Raw genomic sequence first — 22354 nt, 5'->3', positions numbered from 1 at the left:
TCTACAAATCCCTATCTTGGAGTTCATGCAAGAATTTGACAACCATGATAGCATTGTGGAAGTTTACCTCCTTAATCTTGTTTACCTCTAGGAATAGATGGATAAGATCCTCAAAAAAATTGTAAAACACCAAATCATCCTTAAGTAATGTTTTAGCAAGAGAACCCAGTATAAGGGTTTATGTATTATATACCTTTCCCTCCTATGGGACTAGACTTGGAAAAATGAAGGAAAATATTACATGTTCCAAAGACTTTGGCTTGGCCCTTGCCAGATTGCAATTCATGCAAGAATTTTAAAACCATAATAACATTGTGGAGGTTTATCTCCTTAATCTTTCTTAGCTCCAAGAATGGAGGGATAATGCCCTCAAACATTTTGTAAAGCACCAAGTTGTCATTAAGCATTGGTTTGATAAAATAGCTCATTACAAGGACTTTTGGATTTCAAAAATTGTCCACCTATGGGAAAAGACATGAGAAAAGGAAGGAAAACATTCCAAGTTCCAAAGGCTCTGACTTGGCTCCTACAAAATTGCATAAATTTATGGATATAAAACATATAGCCTCAATTCCTTAACCAACAAACTTGTTACCTCGCCTATCATCGAGCAACTTCTTAACTTTGAGTAAAGAGGTGATAAAATGGTTCCCCTATTTATATTTTCATGTGTGGTACCTTGTGAATGTGTCAGTGCACCTAGTTGGTGCACACTCTCGTATAAAAACCTTATTTTCTAACTAACCCTTGTAAATATTTTCCTTTTGTTTATGTTTTCCTTTTTGTTTTTTTGTTTTTTTCTTTAGACCCTAGTGTTTTTCCTAGGTAGGCTAAGTTTTCTCTGCATGACAGATTATAACAAACATGGAGACTTTCCTTATATGTTTTGGAAGTCCAAAATATTTCATATGAGTGATGCTTAGTTCTACATTCATCTAGGGTATATTCCAAAGAGTAGTGGTTAAGTATGATGAGCATTCATCAATCTTAGACAAATTGAAATCCACCAAAGAAAGAAATCTTGGCTAATCAAATTAGGAAAAAAAATAGGAGAATGTCAATTAAAAAGAGAAAATATTGATCACACTCTAATTGAGTACCACTGTTAAAAATTGTGCATTATCTTGAATCTGGGAATTCCTTTGATCCCAAAGATTATAAACACTACAGCATTTGAGATCAAATTGCAATGGCAATTTTCTATGGTGGTGTAATTTGTGTTGATTTTTATTTTTTTTCCTTTGTCTCCAATGTCATTGAAATACCAACTTTGACATTGTAATTGTGATGCCCATGTGAGCATAAACAAAAAAAAGGCAAATACGACATAAATCATTCCCCATTTATTTTGATTGTGTAGAGCTATGCTCAAAAGTGGCAAAGAGCTTTGAACAAGGGTGGAGAGTTGTGAAAATTTATGTGCCCTTATGATTAGTGCATTTCATTGTTGTACCCTTACTCTATGATCTCATTGTCGTGCCCTTGTGTTCTATGGATTTCGTTTCTATACCCTTGGTCTACAATTTCATTGTCATTCCCTTCATTGTCATGCCCTTGGTCTATGATTTCATTGTCATACCATTGGTCTATGATTTTTTTGTCATTCCCTTTATCTATGATTTCATTTTTGTGTCATGCCATTGTGATCTACATGCTCTTGCTTTGTAATTTTCCTCAAGGGCGAGAAGAAGTACCTATGTAAATATCCTTTTCTTTTCCTTCTAAACATGTATTTCTTTATATTTCCTTCTAAACATGTATCTCTTTATATATTCAAAGAGATTTTTTTTAAGGTTTTTATTACATATTAGCTCACAACAAAAACATTGATCCAGCTACATACATATTCCAGAATCCAAATAATAAAATAATAGAACTCTCTCAGCCTGTGTTATGTGACTTAGCTCAAGATCCCACACAAAAATAATGCAGACCATGAAAAATGAGCAAAGCTCACTAGAAAAAAAAAAAAAATTAAATATCAGAGTAGATATTTTAATTGGTCTAGTTGTTGATTAGTTGGGTTGATTACAAATTCCTATAGAACTACCATCAGATTGGGTACAATAAAACAAACAATCAGTTGTTCCCAGCTAGCAAGATTAGATAAAAATTTTGAAGGAGATAAAATTGCATATGTAGATTCATCACTTACATGCCAAGCATGAATTAGATTCCCAAACTTATAATGAATGGTTGGATATAAAGGCTCCATTTGCTAGCCCAAAATTGGAAGCCAAGGATGTAACCATGCATGTATTGGAGTCTCCCTATGAGGATCCCAAGTATCTATTGTTATTGTTAATTTGGGCATCGCTATATGATCCAAAATGTTATATAGTATTGAATCATGTAGTATGTCTCCAGAAAAAGTAGCATAAGTTCAAGGTCCCTTGGTTCCCAAGAATTTGTAGCAATTATTCTCATTGTTGGATGAATAACTTTGGTGAACAGTTGAGTGTAAGGAGTTGAATAAGAATGTTTTGGTTATGTGTATAAATGTCATAATCACAAGGCTTATTCCCTTATAGAAGCCTTTTCCACAATGGAATTACCTCTGAACCATGCAAAGGATGTTGAAGTGGTTCCCAACTTTGAAACACTCTTATAAGCGATGGCAAAGCAAATGCAGATGCAATAAATGACAAACTACATAACTTGTAGTCTTTATATATACAAAGAAATATTTTTGAAGGTTCTTATTACATATTAGCACAATAGAAAAAATTATCTAGCTACATACATATTCTAGAATCCAAATATTAAAACAATAAAAATCACTCTATGCATGCTAAGTGACTTACTCATATTCTTGCACTAAAATAATGCAGACCACAAAATATGGGCAAAGTTTGCAAGAAATTTTACAAAAATATATCATACTAGATATTTTTAGAAATAAACAAGTTATAACCTAGTTAAATTGGCCTAGTTGTTGATTAGCTATGTTGATTAAAAATTCTTGGAGAACTATCATCAAATTGGGTATAATAAAATGAACAATCAGTTGTTCCTAGCTAGTAGGATCAAATACAATTTTTTAAGGTGATAAAATTGCATATGCAAATGCATCACTTGCATGTAGGAATGAAGTGCATTCCCCAACTTATAATGAATGGTTGGTTATAAAGTCTTCATATGTTTGCCTAACAATGGAAGCCAAGGATGTGACCATGCATGTATTGGAGTCTCCCTACAAGGATCCCAAGTATCTATTGTTGTTGTTAATTTGGGCATCACTATATGATCTAGAATGTTATGAAGTACCGAAGCCTATAGTAACTTCTCCCATATCTCCATAAAACATAGCATAGGTTCAAGGTCCCTTGGCTCCCAAGAATTTTGAGCATACTGGAAGAATAACTTCGATGAAGAGTTGAGTGTAAGGAGTTGAATAAGCAAGTTCTGCTTATGTGTATAAATACCATAATCACAAGGCTCATTCCCTTGTAGAAGCCTCTTTCACAATGACATTACCTCTAAACCATGAAAAGGATTTTGAAGTGGTTCCTAACTTTTAAATAGTCTTATAAGCAATGGCAAACCAAATAAAGATGCAATACATGACAAATTGAACAACTTGTACTCCTTATATATACAAACAGATCTTTTTGAAGGTGTGTATTACATATTAGCACAATAGAAAAATTGATCCAATTGCATATAGATTTTAGAATCCAAATAATAAAACAATAAAACTCACTCAACCTAAGCTAAGTGACTTAGCTCAAGATTCTACACAAAAATAATGCAGACCATGAAAAATGGGCAGATTTCGCAAGAAATTTTACAAAAACATATAATAGAAAATATTTTTAGAAAGAAACAATTCATAACCTAGTTAAATTGGTCTAGTTTCTGATTAGCTAGGTTGATTAGAAATTCCTGTAGAACTACCATCAGATTAGGTACAATAAAATGAACTCAGTTGTTCTCACCTACCAGGATCAAATACAGCTTTTGAAGGTGATAAAATTGCATATGAAAATTCATCACTTGCATGTCAAGCATAAAGTGCATTCCCCAACTTATAAAGAATGGTTGGATATAAAGGCTCCATATGTTGGCCCAACAATGGAAGCCAAGGATGTAATCATGCATGTATTAACACAATCTCCCTATAAGGATCCAAAATATCTATTGTTGTTGTTAATTTTGGCATCACTATATGATCCAGGATGTTATGAAGTTTTGGATCTGGTAGTAACTTCTCCCATCTCTCCAGAAAATATTGCATAGGTTTAGGGTCCCTTAGCTCCCAGGAATTTTTAGTAGCTATTCTCAGTATTGGAAGAATAACTTATTGAAGAGTTGAAGAAGCAAGTTGTACTTCTGTGTAAATTCCATAATTGTGATGCTCATTCCCTTATAGAAGCCTCTTCCATAATGACATTACCTCTAAAGCATGCAAAGAATGTTGAAGTGGTTCCCAACCTTGAAACACTCTTATAAGCAATGGAAAAGTTAATGCAGATGCAATACATGATAAATTCCAAGGCTATCAGTGTTAATCTCAAATTGGTTTTGACATATGAGTGAATACACACTTAGTCATATTCATAAAGTGCATGCCAAGTAAGTAGTGCATGTCGAGCATAATGTTGAGCAATATGTATAGAATGTGACAAGCACTAGTATGTGTCGAGCAGACAGTTGGTGCCAAGTCACTCCAGTAACAAGTAAGTTAGTACATGTTGAGTGATTCAAATGCCAAGTGAATAGTGGATGCCAAGTCATTTAGAGGTTGTGTTACAACATTGAAGATATGTCAAGCATCAGAGGCTTCATGTGTTGAGTAAATAGTTTTGGACATATTTATTAGTAATGGCACAAACTCTTATGTAAACCATTTTTGGGCTGACTTCAGGATTGTTTTGTGATTCTAGATGATAAGAACAAATCTATATTGAGGATCCCTATGTTGTACATGCAACCAATTAGATTGAGGGATGTTCTAAGCAAAAAAATGGGTGAATCACAATCATTGATTCCTACCTAACCATAAGTAACCTATGTCTTCTTAAGGAGGAAAAATGATAAATATTTTATGGGTGATGAGAAAAGTTATCATGCATAGAAAAAACATTCATGGTGACTAAGAAATTGTGATTTAGATATGAATTGCAGAATTAGTTAGAGAGAATAGAGGAAAGCAGAGAGGAAAGAAGTGATACATTTGATTAGAGAGGATCAAGTATACATCAGGAAAGAGGTGATATGATATCTAGTAGAGATGTGCTAACCAAAGGATCAAGGCTGACACATTCTAATAGGTGAATTAGTAAAATCTCTTAACCGAGTAGTCCAAGTAGGCTTTTGTAAATCCTTTAATAGGCTGCTTACTTAATTTTAATTTGAATTCCTTTAACCAAGAACACTTCTAATAGGGTGTTGAAATCCTTTAACAAGATAAGATCTAACAATATTTGTAAGCCTTTAACAGGGAAAACCTTTTACAGAGTAGATAATAGTTTAAGATCAAACATTGTAACCTTCATTAAATACACTTTAAAACTTCAAAAATGAAGATTTGTGGTTGTCATCCCACCCCATTTTCACCTTCTGATTGGAGGGCTTCTAGGTAACCAAATATGTTTTGTCATGTATGTGTTGAATGTTTATTGTTTTCATGCTATGAATGAATATGTTTAGTTTGGTATTTTAATTTACATGAAAATTGTGAGATGGATGTGTGGTGAATGTCTTAGTGGATAAATTTTTGAAGGACTCAATCAACCCCCCCCCCCCCCCCCCCCCCCAACTAGAGTTTAGTTTCCTTATTTGATTTCCAACAATTGGTATCAAATCCTTGTTCTCTAAAAAGGAAAGCTTTACAGCTTTGAGGAAATATCTTGAAGATGGAATTCTAGATGTTGGAAAAAGTCATTGAGAACCAAAATATTGAAATCCAGCTTTCCCTACATCAATTGAATGAAGCTAGAGATGAGTTGAAGTGTTCATTAAAGAGAAGGAAAGAGATAGCTATTGAGGAGAATGACACACATTACCAAGAGGAAGACACTACTAAATTATTTGTAGATTGAAACTCAAGTGAATATGATGTAGCAGTTGTCGATCTGACGAAAAAGAATGGTGCCCTAACTAAAGAATTCAAAAATCTTAAGATAGAGCAAGAAATCCAATCAATATTTCTATGTGAGGTGATTAAGCAAAAAAAGAAAGCTGAAAGTTTCAACAGACCTAGTAAAGCCATCAAGTACTTTGAGAAATTGATGAGATCTCCTAGATTTAACAATAATACTACTAGATTAGGATATACCAGTACTAAGGAAGAAGAATCATCTAAAGTTGGTGAACAACGAAACAACAAAGGTAAGAACTACAAACCCACTAGTCATAATTGTAGAAAGTTAGGTCATATAGAAAATGTTTGCAGGAGTAACAATGCAAATCATAACCCTAAGCTGAATTTCATAGGTTACTATCATAAGTACAACAAGCAAGGGCATCAAGCACATGAATGTAGGACTAAGACTTCGAGCACACAAATATTTGAAGGATATTGTCATAATTGTTAGAAGTATGGACATAAAGCATATGAATACGGATCTAATGCCAAGTGGGCATCAAATAAGAAGAAAAAGGTACAATACAATGGATAACCCTAAAATTGGGATTATAATACAAGGTATAGTTGTCACTATTGTCAAGATTATGGACATGTTGCTGAGAATTGCATGATACATATTTTAGAAATGACTACAGTAGATGGTTGAGTCAAACTACATGTTTTAGTTGTTTGAAAATTGGTCACATTATTAGGAACTATCTAATAAGGTCAAAAGAACCTAATAGTGAATTCAACAAAGGAAAATAGAAGGTTGATGTTGAGGAAGTCAAAGTGAGGATGAACACGACATGGAAGAAAAAGGAATATTGCAGCGCATCAAGTTCAGATGAGCTCACTTCATCCAATGGATAAGGTGATCACATCACCCCCAACTAGGAAATAAAAAGGTATGCAGGACTTATATTTCAATGATATATTTTACATTAGTTTCAAGAATCTAAGTTCTAAAAATATTATATATTCATGAATTAAGATGCAATGTATTGGTTAGAACTTGGAAGAAATCTATAAGTTTGGTTAGTTTTCATGTTGTTGCTAGGCATGCAAAGTTTCATGTTGTTACTGAGTGAAAATGAAATTTTAGTTGATGTTGAGCTATTACAGGTGATAGTATTGGTCAATCTCATTGTGGTTTTCAAGTGTAGAATAAATCATGTGTAAGATGAGCGAGTTGAAATTGCTATCATAGTCGAGATTACAAATGTATAAGCACTAAGCATTTATTGCCAAGTTTCAAGGGTTATATGGTCAATTTTTGACTCATTTGCATTCATTCAAGATCGAAGAGAGCACAAAGAGCATAAGGAAAATTAACGAAAAGGATTCAAACATTTATAAACTAGATTTAGTCGCTACTTGTCACCAATCATCAGATTCATAAGGTATTTATCATGTGTTGAGTTACGTTGTCTGAATTATCGCAAACCCTAGTTATCTTAAATGGCGTCTAGTTCTTCTACTACTATTAGGAAGGAAGGAAAAGAGGTTTTGAATGTTTAATTAATAATAAATGAGATTTAAAAACCACCCTTTTGAGCTTTTCCTGATATTGCATACAAGGGAGATCCAACTAGTATATTATTGATGATACCACCATAGGTTTTGATGATACAAGATGTAAGATGTTGCTACACTTGTAAGGTTGGAAGTATTGGAGACATGGAAATCAAAGATTTGTATGGAAAATGATGTGTTGAAGGAGTGTTGAAGGAGGAAAATAAAATTGTTGAGAAAAAAAGGTTAACTCGTGCCCTATATTTTCCAAACATATTCAAAACAAAATAGATTAAGATAGTACTGAACAAAATGCGTGCTTACTTTGTATGGTTATAAAATGGCCCTACCAAGATCACAAAAAGGATCATTCAATGAGTAACAAGGTATCTACCCTTGATACACCAAAGACCATGTGACATGATGTGAAGGAAGTAATTGAAAAGAATATAGGGGTTGTATGGAACAAAAGAGGGATGACAATTGACATAATTTCAAATCCACTAATTACATTTGCAATGGGAATAATTTCTCACAAGTTCTTTCAATCTAGTAGATTGAATAGTGTGTCTTGTATGGCTATGGATTTAAACTACAAGATAGTAAAGAAGGATCACTCTTATGACCTTGCCAAGTTACAACTCCAACAATTATCAGAAAACTTGAGATAAGAAAGACAAAGAGTACACAATGCAAATTTGGTTCAATACTGGTTTACATATTATTTTATGTGTAGAACACATTTCCTTCATTTGGAAAAGTTTCTTGGAAGACCAACAGGTCTATTGCAATTCAAATTGGAGAGTTCGTAGAGCAACTTGGGGACAAATTTGAATCATTAATGAGAAGCAATTTTGAAGACTTTAAGAAGTTTATGAAATAGAGACTGAGGATACCAATGTCACTAGTAGAGAAATATTATGGTGACGTTTGTTTGTAGTTGATGTTGATTATACTTATGTACAAGTAGTTGTTCCTAGGATTAGATGGCTTAAATTATTTCCCTATGAAATCAATGTGGATGAGGCATCAGCAACCATCACAACACTAGTAGCAGAGGAAGTAGACAAGAGTACAACCTCATTTGGAAATTATAAGGAAGCCAAATCAAGAATTAACATAGATTTCAAGATAGCTTTTGTGGTGAGAAAGAAAAATAAAATTGTGAAGAAGATTAAAGAAAAAAATTATGAAGAAGAGGAAGAAGAAGATGATGATGAGGAGGAGGAGGAGGAGGATGAAAAAGATGAGCAACTAGATCAAGTTCCTAATGCACTAACACAAGGTCAGGGAGAGGACCAAGAAGAAGAGGAACTAGAACATGTTGAAGGTGCCAAGGGAGAAGAAGTCAATGAAGCACCTAATCTTGCAGAGAAGAAGAAAAGAAAAGCCAAGGGATGAGTAGAAATAAAACCAAAGAAGGTTGTAAAACCAACACAACAAAAGACTAGGGCTAGCACAAGGGATACTACAAATAAGACATAGGAAATTGACAAACCCAAAGGAAAAAGAACTACTACAGAGCAAAGTCAAAAAGATCAACCAAAGAGGAGGAAGCATATAACTCTAGATGAATCAAATGAAGAGAGTACCAAATCAGATGGCAATAGCCAACTTGAAGTAGTAAGCCACGATCACTCTTCTAATTTAGACAACTTGTGTGATAATATCAAGAACAATGCAGATTTGTCAAGGTTCACACATGTTGAATTTGAAAAACTTGGAAAGGTAGAAATAAATAAGGTGGAGGAATCTGTATCCAAGATGATGGCCACATTTAAGAATACTCCTATTGAGCTTCCCAACTCTCTACCCAAAAGGCTATATGACAAAGTTGAGCAAAGATGGCAATACAATTTAACTACTAAAAGGAATATAAGGGAGAGTACTCTAGCCAAAGTAATGCCAAAATTGGAAAATTCATCTATGACTAAGGCCATTAACAAATAAAAGGAGAGATTTTCTCCCAAATATAGATCTTTCAACATCTTTTGCAGAATAATATTAAGGAAGTTGTCAAATAGAGCACCCAAATATGGAAAGTTATCTATGGGTTGCAAATAGAAAAGGCAATTGAGCAAGAACCTAAGGAGCTAGGTGAGGACAAATATGACCAAGACGTAGTAGAAATTACCAAGGATGGATTTTTCAAAGATGGTCATGAGGGTGACATAGAAAAGAAAGTAGACATAGAGACTATAGCTAAAGAAGAGCAGTAGCAAGTTCAAAATGTACTTGAGGTACATATGTCAAGTGCCAGTTCCCCCTCATGTGGATCTAAGAACCCAACAAGAAACTATCAAGATAAAGGATGTTTCTGATAACACAATGCAGAACATCAATCCTTTGATAGAGTATGATTTGAAGAGGATACTATAGGTTTCTAATTTAGCTACTAAATTATGCACTAATCCTGTATTAATCAGTATAGCTGAGATATACAAGGTATCAGCAAGGGAGAAGAAAATTGACACATCTAGTATGCCCCTTACAAATACAAGAGGTCCAGAAGCATAACTAGGTGTCACCATTGACACTCATGTTCCAATTCCCATTATGGTATGTCAAATAAAGGACACTATGACATCAAATGTCAGCACATTGATACCAAATGCTTTAGTGAAAGCAATTTTAACAATTGAGAAGGATGGGACATAAGTCCATATAGGTCAAGAAGGTAGTTTGGCACCTAACTCTCAGATACAAGGTGAACAAGAAGACAAAATAGAGAAGGAGGAGGATAGGACTAAAGAGTTAGTTTTGACTATGAAACCAAGGGAGTGGATAGCAATTCATGTCATATCCCCATTTTAAGATAGAATTTTAACAATAATTAGATAATAAAATAGTATTAAATAAATAATGATAATAAAGTTATATTTATAAAATTAGGAAATAATAATTATTCAATATATATTATTAATGAAATAATATTTAGTATGATATTTTAAATAATTAAAAAATAATAAATTTTTCAAAAAGTAAATAAAGAAATAAAATTAAATACAAGAGACAATATTGTAGAAAGTATGTTGACTTTCTAAATAGAATTTCATAATAAATACAAATAAGTAAGTAAATAAACAATATAACATAGAATAATATAAATTAACTAAATATAATGAAAAGTCAAGAGAGATTTAAGAAATAGACATGACTCCTTAAAATTTAAATATAAAAGGGAGGAGAGTTTTGTTGGCTGGTCGTTATGCACGAGGTCAACGGCAGGAATCTATTGTGCAATTCCTCTCTTGAAAAGCTAATCTTTTGGGGATCAACTCCAAGGTTCAATATTTGTCTTGCGATGTACCAAAATCTGCTCAATTGAAGATAAATGTGATTGTTCACGAGCAGGCCTTTGTTGGTTCTATTATGATCTCAGAATGAAGTAAATTTGTTTGTTGTCTCAAAATCACACACAAAAGAACAATATTCTTGTGTTTTCTGGTTTTTTAATGAATGCAATTCTAACAGTGCAACTAAAATGAGTTCCTATTCTAACAAGGGGTTAGCAAAGCAAATAATGAAACTAAAAGAAAATAACATGAAATTGAAATCCTAAATAGGCATAACCTATAGAAAACAACATGTTACAAGTTAAACTTTTGAAAAAATCGGTAGAAAACCAATGAAAATAGGAGCAACGCTTTCTAGAATCCATTGATGCAATCGTCGATGGGAAATTTTAGTAACCGAATGATGTTTCACTCTTCATCAAATCGTAAGGCCATGCAAAGTGTACTCATATGAGACAAAGAGTTATACAGGCACAATTTGGCAATTTCTTCTCAAGCTTGATATGTTAGCAGAATTTGTAAATCTCTAGCAAACACCAAAACTAAATGATTACACAACTAGAAAAAACACAATAAACCTTTGGCTCAATCACAATCTCATGAACAAAATTCAAAAAACAATGACACATTCAGGCAAGAATCACTACACTCCAAATGCGAGCACCAAAAGCATAATTTTATTACATAATAACAGTGGCCCTTGTTACATTTTACAATGAGGTATTTGTAAAAAATCATCTCCTCAATTTGTGTTGAGAGTGAGAGATATCTTCATGCAATAAAATGGTTTTAAAACAATAAAACAAACTAAATATATACAAACTAATCATTAATCTAGTGCTTAGAGGGACTCCATCCATATTTTATTCATTAATTGGATGTATGAGCCCTTTACATGTCAAAAATAGAGAAAACATGAGAGACAAAGTAGGAGGAAGCCTTTAGTCAAAGTAGGAGTGTCTGGAGGTGCCAAAAATAGAAGCTGGTCCTTTACTAGGCATGTCTTGAAGTTGAACTATCATCAAAATACATTCTCGATGCATGGAAAGTGTTATTTTTGGAACAAGTAGTTAACTGTCGGTGCACCTCTAAATTATAGAGCTATGGACCTGCGTACCTATGGAGTTGCAGAGCTGCAGACCTCAACAAGGTCAAAAATCTCAAAATTTTACCAAGTGGACACAAATTGAGATTCCAACATCTAGGTTTTGTTCTTCTTCATTCCAAAACTATGTTTGGATGTTTGCCCTTGAATTTTTCTATCATCGCAGTTATCTTAGCCGCATCTAGAAGATATAAAACCTCATATTTATCTTTGACCTTCTGTCGATAGTTGTACACCTCAATTCGAGTCTCTGCAAAATCTTCAAGTTTGGTATCCAACTCTAATAGGGCTTCTTCTATCCTAAAGGCGTGTTGGATGTCCTCATCATTAGCAAGCTCCACAAAAATCTTCCCAAAATTCTCCACTACTATCTCTACAGGTAACAATTTCTCTCATTCCTCATCTTCAAAAATATCCAAGCATGCATTGTTGTAGTTTCTTTCTGCTTCCAAAATTTTCTCTCAGGCTTGGTCCTTGAGCCGATGGATCTCCTCATATGATGTCTCCATTACTTCATTTCCATCCACTATTGTCTCTATCCAATCATCAATCAAATCCAATTCTTTCCCGATATATACATCAATCAAAACCCAATATCTTTGGCCCTTTATGGCTTGTAAATTTTGCAAATCCTTACTCTAGGCCCATACCTCATCCATGATACTGAAGTCCTACTTCAAAATTGCTACAATCTTATTCATGTTCTCCTACGTAGCATGCAGTAACTTCAAATTCCCTATGATGATTGTAACACCTTTCTCCTCAAAACTTTCTTGCCACTCCTGACAAGCTTTCAAAAATGGGTCAAGTTGCACACCTCCCCCCTCTCTAAGTACAGTGTTCAAAGTTTGCTCAAGGTTTTTAGGATCACAAGGACCAACAACTTTGGCTAGATACCCCTTTAGGATAACAACTTGCCTTCGAAGTGCTTGGAGTTTAATCTCTTCTTGTTCCATGTACTTGAGGACCTCTTTAACTCTCATAGTCATCATTTATTAGGTTGAATCCTGTGTAGGCCTTCTTAACATAACATCATTCAACTCATAATCCTTGAGGCTAAGACCTTCTACATCTATGCCTTCAGGAGGGAGAGCCACTTGTGCAAATAAATCATGGTTCCATACAGTGGTGACAAATGCCAATAGTGTTGTCTCATGTGCTGGAGACTCAAGTTTGTTCAAGATCTCTGCAATGTCACAAATGTCTTCCTCTAAAGCATGGAATTGAGGGTTAGTACTCCTCATAATTTCCTTTCAAATCCATCTAAGGATGCGTCCTACTAAGGACCTGACTCTTGATGACAAAGGAGTCTATTCTACAACTTCCTTCCCTTTATCGCTCTTGCTGGGAGTTGTATCCTATTGTAAGGGCTCCCCTTTTGTAGCCTTAGTCTCGATAGACCCTATAGCCCTAACCTCAGTGTCATGGGAAAGTGGTTGGGAATATTCCACCATTTTTCCTTCTGACACTTCACCAGTCACCATTTGTTTTGGTCTCTCCTCAAATACTAGTTCCTTCTGTACATGCTCTTCCTTTGAACTCTAAGGTGGAGGATTCACTGAGCCCTGTTCTACCATTGTAACTTGTGGTAGAGATGGTAGAGTAAGATCAAGAACCTATGTATTTGGGAACATTTGCATCCAGTCTTCTTGTTGAGGTTCACCTATAAGGGTGTCCCTGATCTTATCCCTAATCAACTCTATACCTATGGGCATGAAATCAAAATATAACATTGAGAAAACATCATCACTCTCTTCACTTTGCTCATCCACCCACTACTATACTTCATCTTCTGAAGAAGAAAGCTCTAATGGTTCTGCTTGAGTGGATGGTGAGGTACCCATGGAGCTCTTTCTCCTTTGCAACACTGTGGCTCTAGCTAGCTGAGTTCTTCCCTGTAGGGGCACTTGTTCCTCTTCCTCCTCTAATTTTGTTTCTTCTTCTTCTTCATCTCCTTCCAAAATGGTTTTGGGGATAGATGGATTAGGCACTAATCTTCTACTAATCTTTTTCCTTTTCTTCATTCAAATCTTAATTCTTTTCTTCTGTTTCTAGGAGGTAGAAGGAGAAGTTGGCTCTTCCTATGTAGGAGGAATGGAGAGTTGTGGAATCTCCCCCTCTTCAAGTTGGCTAGACACAACGAGAGGTAATTATAGTTCATCCTGGACTTGGGTAGCTTTAGTATCTTCGGACCTTGGTGGACTTTCTTCCTGCTGCGGGGGAGATGCTTGTTCTGCAATTTTCTCTATCTGAATCCTCTAATGAGAGGTCCTCTTTCTTTTGTTCTTTCCCTTCCTTTTAGGAGGGTGATAATATCCAACTAGGTGATCAAGCCGGTACACTATTTCTAGCCTAATAGGAAACTGAGCTGCAAAGGTAGGAATTTTAACTTTCCTTCCTCTACCTCTTTCTAGGTGAGCATGTGCATGAAAGATTACAGTATTAGGAATTGGATCAAGTGGAAAAGGTTTCTTTATCCAATCCTTCATCATTTTGATAACATGTCTTTCTCTATGATTAACATCATCGAGCTCCTCCCTGTCAACCTTAGCATTCATAATGGGTCTTTCACCAATTTTATCTACATTGAACAGGGGGTCTAGTAACTCCTTAGAATCATGTTGCTTGATCTCCTCTGGGATGTTCACCTGGAGAGCCTTTTATGCTAGATACAAAGTCATCCTACAATAGTCCCTAATGTGGACATCGTAGTCATTTGTGGCATTCATCCAGTGATCCTCAACGGCATCCTCATGATGGAAGTATTTTCCTACCAAACTCTCCACTTTCCCAACATTGTCAAAATATGGCTAGGGAGAGTTGTATTCTTCAAGAGGATAGTTTTTCCACTCCCATTCAAAAGACAGAATGTCTTGCTTCTGCCTCACCTGATATGGTCCAATGACCAATGGTCGTACCCAACAAGGTCTTTGTTGCCTCTTTATCTTCTCATAGGCTGACTCAATTTGCCAAGAGATCTCCAAAAATACCAATCTATCACTAGAATATCTTGGGAGCTTCTTAGGGTTGATGGATGCACCAGCCACCCAAAGATATGTGAATTTCTTGAACCGGATGAAGCAAGATCTGAGAGCTATGATATGTGCTTTGGCTTCATCGGATAATCTCTTCCCATAGTCTCCCTTAATGAATCAAATGATCACAAAGATGAATACATAATTGATGATTTTGTACTCTTTGCTCTGTGTTGAGAGCTTCTTCTTCACTAGCTAAGGATAGACTATGTATGGCCAGGCACTGGGGTCCTGCATACTGCCTCTCCTATACAAATCGAGATAGTTTGTTGCCCTTGCTGCATGTAGGTACACCATGTAAGAAGTCATGTAAAACTTCTTCTTGTCCTTCATTGTCCTCAACTGTTCACACAAGTTTTCACTTAGTGTGGTGGCCTAGTCCAGTGGTATCTTCGCCTGTCTAATGGTCTCAATGAAGTTGACCATGAAAGTGCTGAGGTGACCTGCTGCGAGTAAGCCCATGACTCTACTCAGAAGAATAATAGAGTACTCGATATCCTCCTTCATGTATCCTCAGGTCATATCCACTTTGCCTGTTATCTTTCCCCTCGAAGGCTTCTCAATGAGATAAGAAGATTGTATGATGTCTATGGCCCCTTGTTGGTGTTTCCTGTACCATCTCTCAGTTGCTTCGTAGGAAAGTCTAATGAATTGGTCTGCTCTAGGAAGATGAAAGACCCTCTCAATGTTATTGAGTCATAGATCCAAAACTACTTCTTCAATGATGCTTTTGACTACCCTTTCATCAAGTACAAAGTGTTGTGACAAGGCCATGATTAGTTTCGTTGATTGTACTAACACAGGATGTGATGCTGCATTTACCAATTCGAAACGGATCAATGTAGACATCATGGCTAACCTCTCTATTGGCCTATTGAAAATTCTCAAGAATTCTCCTAAGTCTGTGTGCCCTAGGTTGATATCTCAAATTTTTGCATTGTCGTCATGGAACCTCGACTTCCAGGGTATACCTTGGAATTTGAACACAACAAGTTTGGGTGCTACTCTAAACATGGACACCATTTAATCACCTGCACATTGTGAGAAAAAGAAAAAAACATTATTAGTCCAAGGATAAAACATAAAATGATGAGTTAAAATAAACATAAAGAAAAAAAAATGCCCCATTTGGGCATTTTATTTATTTTCATTTATTTTTTCATTTATCCTTTTTTTTTTAATTTTTTTTTTTATTAGATTTTATATTTTTTAATTTTTCAATTTTTATACTTTTTTTAATTTTTTAAAATTTTATACTTTTCTTTTAATTTTGAAAATTTTTTACTTTTTTTATTTTTTCAAAAATTAAATGCGTGCAAGTGGAGGGTGCACGACACTTGAGGGCGTGTGTGGGAGTGGCACTGGAGGGCACACATGAAAGTAGCAATAGAGACACGCATGAAAGCAGTGTTGAAGGGTGCATGTGGAAGCAGCGCCAGAGGGTGCACATGAAAGCAGCACTGGAGAGCACAAAAGGAAGCGACACTAGAGAGTAGGGTTTGAAGGCACCGCAGGTGCTAAATGTGGTGCACCATGTGGGGTGCACTACACAAGTGTCACGTAGGGTGCACTACACAAGTGTCACACAGGGTGCACCACGCGAGCGCTTCATGCCGCCACAGGCCAGAGCTGCCACCGTGGGTAGGGTTAATGCATTGCATTGTATGGAGTTAATGTCTCGCATGGTATAAACATGGTTTGGGCATGGATGTCTACCTTGCAATGCTCGCAAAACCCTCTGAAGATATCAAAAAACAAAGTGTTTGAATGAAGTGGAGGTGTGGGGGTTTTATAACCCCCACCGCACTCGCGAGGTGTGCAACGCACCTCAGCGTGCGTGCCAATGTGCGGTGAGCACTTTGTGCGGTGCATTTATGCATGTGACCTTTTCAATTCAAAATTTTATTATTATTATTATATTTTATTTTTTTTTAAAATTCCAATTTTTTTGTATTTTTTCAATTTTGACGACTCATACGTTAACTCTAATAAAAATTTCTTCTCTCGACTCTCGAACTGTGAGTGCAGGAGTCAAAAAAAGTAGAGAGTCCCCATTCCTAGTGAAGAATGGGGCATGCGTTGTGGACACCACAACAAGTTTATTTTAGAGAGGGGAAAAAAGAGGAGGAGAAGAGAGGAGTTCAAAAAGGAAAAATGGAAGAGGGAAGTAATATGAAGAAAATAAGGAAGTGACTTTTTGAAAAGGTGTCAATGATATTGAAAGGATGTGAACCTTTGAAAGGGTCATAATTATGAATAGTTGTGACTCTTCAAAAATATTGTGATTTTAATGTATCAAGACTTTTCCAAAGGATTTTAGTTATGAAGTGTTGTGACTTTTCAAAATGATTATAACTATGAAGTGTTGTGACTTTTCAAAGGATTTGTATTATGAAAGGTTGTGACTCTTGGAAAAGAAGAAGGCAAGAAATGTATGTTTATGGATTATATTTGGTTAATTATGTTTATGTATTTATTTATATTTATGAATCATATTTGTGGATAATATTGTGTTAGCTCATGGGGTTAATACCATGGATATTAATATAAACTCAAAGCATGGAGCATGTGAGATTTTAAGATCTATATTGTCTGACATGGCCAAGAATTGATATTGAAGCATGGAGCATGGAGATATTAAAATCTCCATTGTCCGCAATGGCTGATAATCGATGTGCCAAAATATTTTGATGTTGTCAAACATATGCATTTTTCATTGGCCTTGGATAGAGGATGCCCATCCAAGAAGAATCTTAAGGGGTGTGCTCCTAGAATGACAGTGAGGTAGCTATGAGCTAAGAAGCCCGATTTGGAGATGTCCTTAAGATTGGAGTGAACTTAGAGGGTAAAATCATATAGTTAGTTTATTATTATTGTGATTCTAACATTTATTTTGTAGGTATTACTTGTCCCTACTAACCCTATTAGTGGGTACATTACAATTTAGACATTGGTTACCCTACCAATCTCTACATCTCATATTCCTAGTCAAACTCTTCATAGGTTAAGTGTAGATGCTACACCATTGCGATCATCAAGGCCTAGTCTTGATACATCTAAAGTTGGAGAAGGAAATCTTATGGATATGTCAACTTAGATGAGTTGATTGAACTTCCAAAGTTTGATCTAGCAACAATCACCATAAAACAAATGAGCATATTGCAATAATCTCTAGGAAGAAAGAAGAATCAAGAATTACTTAGAAGCGAGCACAAGCAAAGACAAGTGCTATGTGATATCAAAGACATGTTTCTTGATGCATTCAACCTCCTAGCATCAAATGAGGAGAAACTTATTATTGAGCAATTGGTGAATTTAGTGGATAAAATTAGTGATTTAGACCATGACACCAACACCAAACTTTTAGAATGGTTTGAGAAGAGATTTCAAACAAAGGTTGATGAAAATATTTCTAGTACCATTGCACTAAGATAGGTTGACTTAGCAACCAAGATGGAAGATGTGAAAAAGGTGTTAGAGAATACATTTTCTCTATACACAAAGCTTTGTGATGTGAATTTGTTCACACAAGAAGCACAGAGGGCTATTGACCGGCTACAAGGATATTTAAAGACAACAATTAACATTCTTAAGTTGTCTCTTGGTCGTAGTCAAACTCATTTTCAAAGATAGTTATCTACTCAATGTCAGCTAGCTACATTACAAGCACAAGATACAAATACCAGGGCTACCTTGATAAATATTTAAGCCATGTTGACCCCACACATGGAGGTGTTGCACAAGGAACTATCCTTTCCAAAAAAATTGATGGAGAAATATTCTCATCTTTCTACTCATGAAGGCCTAGTAGACCTTTCTACCAAGCTAGATGTTCAAATCCAATCTCTAGAGGTAGCGTACAATAATTTGGATGCAGAACTTAAGATTATGATAGAGATCCATCAAGCATTTTTGGACAAATGCATTATTCACATAGCCCCCATGACATAAGTGTCAAAAAAGGGGGATAGTGAAGAACAAGGGGATATTAAGTAAAAAGGGAGATATTGAAGATAAGAAGAGATTACATAAAGGGGAAGTATAAGAAGAAATAGAGTAAGCCAGCAATTGAAGAAAATTTACTCAACAAGAGTATTAGATTTAGATACAACACGAAATAATCAACTCAGGGGGAATTATGAAGTTTTGAGGTATGATTGATAAGTCAAGTTTTGCAAAATTTTGAAGTTTTGAAATTTTGTATTCGAGCCAAGTAGAAATTATAGATTATCTGAGTTGTGCTTAAGTTAAGGTTATATATAAATGACAAAGTGTTTTTTCCACTCATGTCAAAGGGGGGATATTTTTAATCTCAAATTGGTTTTGACATATGAGTGACTACACACTTAGTCATATTCATAAAGTGCATGTCAAGTAAGTAGTTTATGTTAAGTATAAGTTGTCAAATAATGCATGTCGAGCAATATGTATAGTATGTTTCGAGCACCAATATGTGTCGAGCAAAATATTAGTGTCGAGTAACTCCAATGATGAGCAAGTTAGTATATGTCAACTAATTCAAATATTGAATGAATAGTGGATGTTAAGTCATTCAGAAGTTGTGTTACAGCATTGAAGATATAGTGGATGTTGATCATTAGAGGCTTCAAGTGTCAAGTAAACAATTTTGGACATAGTTGTTTGTAATGGCACAAACTTCTATGAAAACTATTTTTGGGCTGACTTGAGGATTGTTTTGTGATTCTAGATGATAAGAATGAATCTATATTGAGGATCCCTATGTAGTACATTTAACCAATCAGATTGAGGGATGTTCTAAGTGGAAAAATGGGTGAATCACAATCATTGATTCCTCCCTAACCCTAAGACACCCAGGTCTTCTTAAGGAGGATAAATCCTAAAGAGTTTATGAGAAAAGAGAGAAGTTTGCATGCATAGATAGAGCATTCATGGCAACTAAGGAGTTGTGATTGAGATATGAATTACAAAATCAGTTAGAAAGAATAGAGGAAACTGGAGAGGACAGAAATAATACATCTGATCAAAGAAGATCAAGTATACATCAAGAAAGAGGTGATTTGATATCTAGTAGAGGGGTTCTAACTAAAGGATCAAGTCTAAGACATTCTAACAAGTGAATCAGTAAAATCTTTTAACCAAGTAGTCCTAGCAGGATTTTGTAAATCCTTTAATGGGGTACTTACTTCATTGTAAGTTGAATTCTTTTAACCAGGCACTCTTCTAACAGGGTGTTGAAATTCTTTAACAATGTAAGATCTAAAAATCTTTCTAAGCCTTTGACAAGGTAGACCTTTCATAGTGTAGATCATAGTTAATGATCAAACAGTGTAACCTTTGTTGGACACACTTTACAACTGCAATGGTGAAGATTTGTGGATGTCATTCCCACCCAAATTTTACCTTCTCATTGGAGGGTTTTTGGGTAACCAAATATCTTGTGTCATAAATGTGATGAATTTTTATTGTTTTCATGCTATGGATGAATATGCTTAGTTTGGTATTTCAATTTATATGCAAATTGTGAGATGGATGTGTCATGAATGTTTTAATGGATAAAGTTTTGAAGTACTGATTCACCTCTCCCCCCCCACCTGCCTTGCAAAGTTTACTTTTCCTATTGTATTTCCAACAATCAAATGTTATTTCCAAGGTGATCATGGAAAATCCTAATATTTGAATATCCAAAATGCAATAAATTGGAGGCTAACAATCTTGTGGGAAGTGTGTTTTCTTTAAAGATTTCATGCACACAAACTTTTAAAGGAGAAATGAGATAAAGAACGTACACAAAAACTAGAAAAATGTTTCAAAAGAACAAATCTAACCATACCAAGATCATGATTAAGGAATTCAAAGTCACAAGGATGAACTAGGTGAGATCATCTCTCAAACATGGCTATTAAAGTGAATCTGATGGGGAAAAATAATAATAGCCCAACCCATTAGGAGTTAGAAAAGTAGCAGTAATATTTACCTTTGGATTTGGTTTTCTTCATGCAATTGTATTTACTACAACACTTTCTTGGATTCTATCTAGTACTCCCATAATATCCTCTATGTTGTCTAGTTGTTGTTTGTATCATGCAATCTCTTTCTAAAGTCGCTTCTTCTAGTATATTGCCACAGACTCTCTCATGACTTAAATTTAGATCAAATTTTTGAATATCTTCCTCTACCATATCTAAAATCAACTTTACATTATGTTGTAACTGTAGCATAGTTATTTGATCCTCAATAACTTTCATTTCAGCTTTCAAGTTTTCAAGATTGATCAACACCCTCACTTGTGGACCTCTCATGTTAAGCACTTTCTATATTGTTTCAAAACCATATTCTTGCTTCTAAGCTAACAGTTCTTCAGGTGCATTTTCTTGTAAAATATTAATTTTGTTAAAAAATTGTAAACTCTTAGAAAATGTATTCTTTTTTTCTATTACCATTAAAATGGGCTTCCCTTAAACAAAATCAAAATAAAGAGGCATAAATACACCATTTTTTTCTTTCAAAGCCATATGTGAAAATATAAATATCAAGTACAACATGTCCAATATTTTTGCAGATATACACATTGATTACACCAATATTTTCTTTCAAAACCATATGTGCAGATATAAACATTAAGTACAATATGTCCAATATTTATGCAGACATACACATTAATTACACCAATTTTTTTCTTTCAAAACCATATGTGTAGATATAAACATTAAGTACAACCAACTCAATAAGGGTACAAGAATAAATTATTCTATTAAAGAAGGATCATGTCAAATAATACAAGAGAATTTGATCATAATATGGAGAGAATCGCTAGATTGTTGTCTAAATTTCAAAGAGAAGGTGATGACAAATTTTATTGTCCTTGCAAGAGTTGTAATAGCTTAAAGACAAGAAGAATCAAAATTAGAAAAACTAAAAGACATTGTAGGAAGAATGGTCAAATTGAAGGGAGGTTTGATATTATCCATTACTAAGTTTTTTTTATTTCTTTTGCAATTAATATATATATGAACCACAAAATGAGTGTTTGACTATCATCATTTTTATATAGGTCAATTTCCCCAAGGTAATATGTGATATGGACCAACACATCTTGGAGGGATATGGAGGTTGAATATGGAGAAACATAGAGGTTCAAATATGGAGGAACATGGAGGTGTGAGTATTGAAGGAGAAGATCGTGATCCCATGGAAGATGATGATCATGTGCCAAAAAACACATTTGAAGATGATGGTATGAATGCATTGATCTATGACACATTTGGTATTGGTGTTATTGTTGTTGATGATGATGATGGTTATGATGAAGATGACATTGAGGTTGTCCATGATAAACCTCTACTTGAGAAGG

Source organism: Cupressus sempervirens, chromosome 1 (assembly GCF_028749045.1).
Source record: "Cupressus sempervirens isolate cs-2001-9-10 chromosome 1, ASM2874904v1, whole genome shotgun sequence".
Lineage (NCBI taxonomy): Eukaryota > Viridiplantae > Streptophyta > Pinopsida > Cupressales > Cupressaceae > Cupressus > Cupressus sempervirens.
This window is presented reverse-complemented; position numbering follows the sequence as displayed.